The sequence below is a fragment of the Talpa occidentalis genome, unplaced genomic scaffold (genome assembly GCF_014898055.3).
Source record: "Talpa occidentalis isolate TD23 unplaced genomic scaffold, MPIMG_talOcc4v2.1 talOcc4.13, whole genome shotgun sequence".
Classification (NCBI taxonomy): Eukaryota; Metazoa; Chordata; class Mammalia; order Eulipotyphla; family Talpidae; genus Talpa; species Talpa occidentalis.
This window is the reverse complement of record NW_023601322.1, coordinates 64,403,986-64,409,886: the sequence shown is the minus strand read 5'-3', so window position 1 is coordinate 64,409,886 and position 5,901 is coordinate 64,403,986.

Here is a 5,901-nt window from a genome sequence, read left to right as displayed (position 1 = left end):
CCAGGTGTGCTAGGTTTTTGCCAGCTAGGCCAGTCATTGGGATTCCAGGTTAGAGGAATGGGAAGGATACATTTACAAACTTATCTCCCTCTTTTTCTCCCTGAGTTGTTCATTTCCCATTTCCCCTTCCCTTGTAAATAAACCTTTTATCAACCTTTTGTGTCTGTCTTCAGTTTAGCATTAATAGTCCCCTTTAAGCGCGCATGTGAGGACGCACAGTCAGGCAATCCCATTTTATAATGGGGTTTGCCCTGTAACAGCAGCAGCCTCAGAACTCTGCCTCTGCCTCTCCATGTGGTATGTCCACCTATTTTTTTTCTCCACAGATCAGCTTCTGTTGGACTTCTGCTCCAATGGCAGGGAGAATATAGTTGTACCCAACTCTTGCTTTTGTAGGGCTGTGCTGAGCACCCCAGACAGACCTAATCTAGCTCTCCATCCCAATTCCACATCACCAGAGAAAGGGCTCTTACTGATCCACATTGTATCAACTACTTGTTGGATTGTGAGAGAGTCCCAAAAACCCCAAATACCTTCTTTCTAGCCCAGATTTTAAAACATTAAGAATAGGGAGATAGATAGTTATCTATCAACTTTATTATCGATAGAGTTGGCTTAAACGTGCTATGAGAGTGGGCTTCCAAATGGAGAAGACAGCTTTTTCCAAGTGTCAGCGAACAAGGTAAAACAAATGTTCCCAAAGGGGAGAATGCATCTAGAGGAAGCAGAGGTTGGGGCTGAGCCAAGTCAGCCCAGGTCTGGATGCTGAAATAACCCATCAAGTGACTGGCTCCTCCTCCCTTGGAGGAAGCATTGAGGGAGACTGGAAGCATAAGTCAGACAGAAGGCCCCTCACTTGGAGAAAAATTCCAGGCCTGGGGGGAAAAATGCTCCTCCCCAACCCCCACTGAGCTGACGCCTCTGTAATCACCGGTGTCTGTGGGCATGGGGTGAGATAATGGGAACAGGAATGGCTCTAGGCCTTTAGACAGAGTAACGATTAAGGGTACAATTGTGACATGGGCATATACTTCAGGTGTGTTCTATCATCATTCCTCCTTTGAGGTAAGTGGAAACTCCCTTGAAGTTTATGATGGGACCTGGGACTCACTGCTGGGAAGGAAAAACAAGGCAGGAGGGAAGCTGAGACCACTGAACTTCCATGCCGAGAAAGAGATCTCTTCTGTCTCTTCCCTTCTTAGAGTTCTTTTCAACCTCTCAGCTTCTCCACTCTTGGAACTTATGAGAAGGAGTTTCTTGTTTTGTTTTGCTTCAGCCTATTGTGCCTTAAAATTAAACTGCTTGGTACATTTGGTATTGGGAGTATGGTGGTGTGTGGTGGTTGTGTCTTGCATTTGCTTCGCTAACAACAACTGCAAGATGCAGGCTGACTCTTAGGAGAGTTTGGTCTCTACTAGGGCAAGATAGTAACAAATCTGTCTGTAATCTTAGCCCAGCACACATAGACATTGACCAGGCTATATGCTGAACTGGGCTGGAAAGGGAGCTGAGGAACAGAGGTTGACTACAAATGAATGGCGCATGACTTATGGAGAAAAAAGATCTGAGACCATGACTTCCCTATATGGTCCTCTCAATTGTCCGGAGCCCTCCGGAGCATGAGCCGTGTTGCATAGGCGTGCCATGAGTTAAGTTTCGCTTTACCATTTCGCTTTCGGAGAACCACAGGTTTTTCCTGTAAATCACATGAGACTGGGAGGTACGGGGGTGGGACGGGGGAGCTACCAGGATATAAGAGGAGAACACAGGAGAGAGAGAAATGAAGGAAAGAGATTTAAGAGGAGAACCATGAGAGAGAAGAGTACTGCGAGAGGAGCAGAGAGAAGGCCAGGGAAGAAAGAGAAGGAAAAGAAAAAATAAAGAAGCATCCGCTAGCGTCAAGTTGTCTCAAGCCCCTCATTTCAATCCTCAGCCCTTCTCTTTTCATGCCTACGAATCCCGTGGGTCGGGACACTCAATAAATAGGCCTGTGTCCTCCATGTTCTTGTGGATGTTGTGGGACACAAAATGTGGAAGATACTGAAGACTTGATCTGAGTTCCTCTTGCGACTCATCGTCACAGGCTTTCTTCTCTGGGGTGTATAAGGCTTATCTCTGGAATTCTATCTTAATATCTGCTCATTACACACTATTGTATATAACACCCTGACTATGTCATTATACCAACCTGACAGCAAAGGCTAGTTTTCCCACATCTGGTTCTTAGTCCTTAAATTAGGACAAACTCTTGAATAGCCTACAAGGCCCTGAGTAATAAGCCCCTGTCTTCCTTTCCAGGTCTATCCTGGCTGTTCTTCCACCTACTCAACTCTATGTTCCAGCACCCCTTGGTCTGACTCCTTTTTCACCTCTTCCCTCATTCACCTGACTCCTAATTCTTATTTAACTCTGAACAGGAAAGTCTTTCTTGATCCCCAAACCAGACCAGGCATGTGTTATCAAAACTCCCATCACTTCTTCCACAGCACTTTTCAGCTTATGATGATATATCTTTATGATTACTTGATGAATGCTCATCTCCCCATTACTCACCACTACTCATGAGTGCAGACTCTTTACTTACTTGCTTACCATATTATCCCCAATACCAGGCATATAATGGACCCCCTGTTAGTGTAGCACAATGGTTAAAAGCTCTGGCTTTGGAGTAGGACTGCATGATTCAAATCCTACTTTTACCATGTAATAATAGGTCAGACTCAGTAGCCTCATTGGCAATTCAGGTATAATAAAATTACCCCATCTCACAGGATATTGTGAGAAATAAATTGGTACATATATGTAAATTGCTAAAATAGTACCCAATAAATATTAACAGCAAATGAAGGGTAAAAAGAAAAAAAAAATTTCCCCTGGGAAAAATTCTCAAAGAAAAAGGCACAATGTTGCAATTGGAATCCAAAGAAATGAGACCACCTATTCATTTTGAGTCTAATGATTTACCCAAATTTAAATTCAGTCATTTTGGGATATATATACTAAACTTCCAGTGTTTAGTTAGGGTGATTAGTCTGCTAGCAAAGCCCTTACAGAGCATTCAAGCTACACACTCACAGGGAAGCTGACAGCGAGGGGAGAATAGAACACATCCTTATTCCTGCAAATGATAGATTCTGGGATCAGGCTATAATGTCGATCTGTGTAGCAAGAGGCAGCTATGATACAGATGCCCCTAAATAGGAGCTGTATGAAAGTGAACTTTCAGGATGATAGTCACCTTTATCCCAATGGAAGGGTTATATTAAAATAATTCTCCACTCAAAGCCCATCACCTTACCACGCATATTACTCCAATTTTCTTTCTTCGGGAAGCAAGGTAGATTAATTGAGAAATTAATCATCAACTTGGATTCTCATTTGTTAAATTGGCTTATTTCCTTCTTTATGTTACTTCTGAGCTATAGGAGAAACTAGGAATAATGTCATCTTATTACTTGATAGAACCTCCAATCTTTTTCTCTCAGAGTATTCTTCTACTGAGTAACAACCATGTGATGAGCCTTAACATGTTTCCTGTACTAGAGGAATTTACCATTGATTGAGCCTTGGGTCTGAACAATTTATGGCATTTTTGTGACCTAGTTAGGCCACGTATATCCTGAGGAGTGGGTGAAAATGGTTCTCAGTTGGAATGGGGCTCATACACCCAGTTGATTCTCTCTGTTGACAGTCCCTCAAATTTATGGCTTTTGGCTTTATCTACTTCCAGAAAAAAAAAAAAAAAACAACTCAGCTATAATTCAAATTAAAATTTTCCAGAGAAATGATCTGATTGGCCAACTTGTATTGTTGGCTTCCCTGAATCAATCAAATGTGACAGTTGGATATGTTGAACAATATATAGGTTTGCTGTTGGGAATGATAGATGGATAAAACAATGTGTCTAGCCAGTGTACACATAGCTCCTCTTCCTACATGTTTCTAAAATGGCCTCTATCATCTCCACCCTCCATACATCAGTAATAAAACACCAACAAAGTGAAATGAGGAAAGGAGGACCCTGAAAGTTTGCTATGATGTACATCAAAGGAAGGACCCAGATTCTGAGTTCTGTGTGAAGCACCCAAATTCTGAGCTTCTTTCCTTTATGTGATTAAAGTTCATGCTGTTAGATTCACAACATCTGGAGAGCTGCAGCTGTTGTTTTTTTTTTTTTTTTTTCCTTCTCCCCTTCCTTCTCAAAATCCCTGGAGGAAAGAGATATTGTTAAAGGAAGGAAATGAGGAAAAGTTAAGTCTCTGCTGGAATAAAGAGCTGTATTTTGAACAACTTCTGTTTATTCCCCATTAACATTTCCTTTCAGAATATTTTCCATATTTTAAAAAAGGAGAACTTCAGAGAAAGAGTAAGTACGTAAGGGAGTGAATCTTTAGTTGGTGGGGTTTTGGTATCATCAACAGGTAGAAGAGGTGTTGATGATTTTAGCAAGTTAAGATCAGAATTCTCCATTTACTCCTCAAATCTCAGTGGGACCGGAAAACTAAGGGAATGTTGCGCTGGAAGAATAATGGAATATATTAAAATTTTGGAGTATGGAGGTAGGTGGATCAAGTGCAATGATTTTCTCTTGTCTTGTAGGAAAAAAAAAATCCAGAAAATTACGGCTTTATTATCCTGAAGGACATTTTAACAGTTTTGTACCCAATTGAACATTCTTATCTCAGTGTTACTTATTTTTTCCACTCCCTACAAAATCCCAGTTTTTTATATCATCTTTGGAACTTGCTTTGTCATTCTTGTAGTGCTCATGAATACATTAAAACTATTCTTGTATTTTCATGTGAATACACAAAACTTTGACAAGTTTTGCTCACTGTTTGCATAAAAATAATGTTTCAACATTTTGACAATACAGATTCTAGGCTCCACTTTCCCATACCTGTCCTTTCCAAATCCCTCTTTTTTTCCCCAAAAGGTAAATTCTGAACTCCTCTCCAGAGACTCCAATTCAGAAAATCTTAGGGAATAGCATTTTTTAAATGTTCTTCATGTGATCATAATACTTTACTAAATTTGACTCACAGCCTTGATTTATATTACTGTTAATACTAAAAACTGTTAAAGTTTTTAGTTAACTAAAACTGTTAGATCATTTTCATAATAGCAACAACCATGTAGTACTTACTGATTAATCGGTCCCTGTTCTGCATGCAGTACATATGTTATACATTGTACCATTTAGTCTTTCCTAATCCCTAGTCTTCAGGGTTTCCCTGAATCCAAACTCTAGAGATAGAGAGGCCCCTTGGATAACTTTATTTGCTTTGTAAGATGACTAGACTAGACATAGGAATCAAATGAATATCCTATAAGTAAAAATAATTGCTGACCTTAAACAAGCTCTTTTTACCAGCATCACTTTCAAAGAATCCACACAGGCTGTTCATTCTTCACCAAAATTGTTTTTGCATGATTTATCAATTCATTAATTCATCCAAATGACATTGTCATTCTTCTACCATTTTCTAATTACTGCCTGAGGGAACATAGTAAATTATTTTTAAGAAGTTTATCTTGCCGGGGCCTCCCCGGTGGCGCAGCGGTTGAGCGCTGGGTTGCGAAGCTGCCTGCAGCCTCTGCACCGCCAGTTCGATCCCCGGCTGCTGGGTGAGGGGCCCACATGGCTCGCAGACCTCTCCTGCCACCCGCTGCTCCCCTCAGCAGTGTACCTCATAACTCTGCCTGTTCTACTCTCTGCTCTGGCTCTGGTGAATTCTCTCACCCTCCCGCGCCTCTGACTGTACCCAGTGCTTGTATAAATAAATAAATAAATCTTTAAAAAAAAAAGGATACTATTAAAAAAAAAAAAAAGGAAGTTTATCTTGCCTACAAAACCAGGAAATTGCTTTTTATCCAAAAATCAAGCCCTGGTCAATTGGG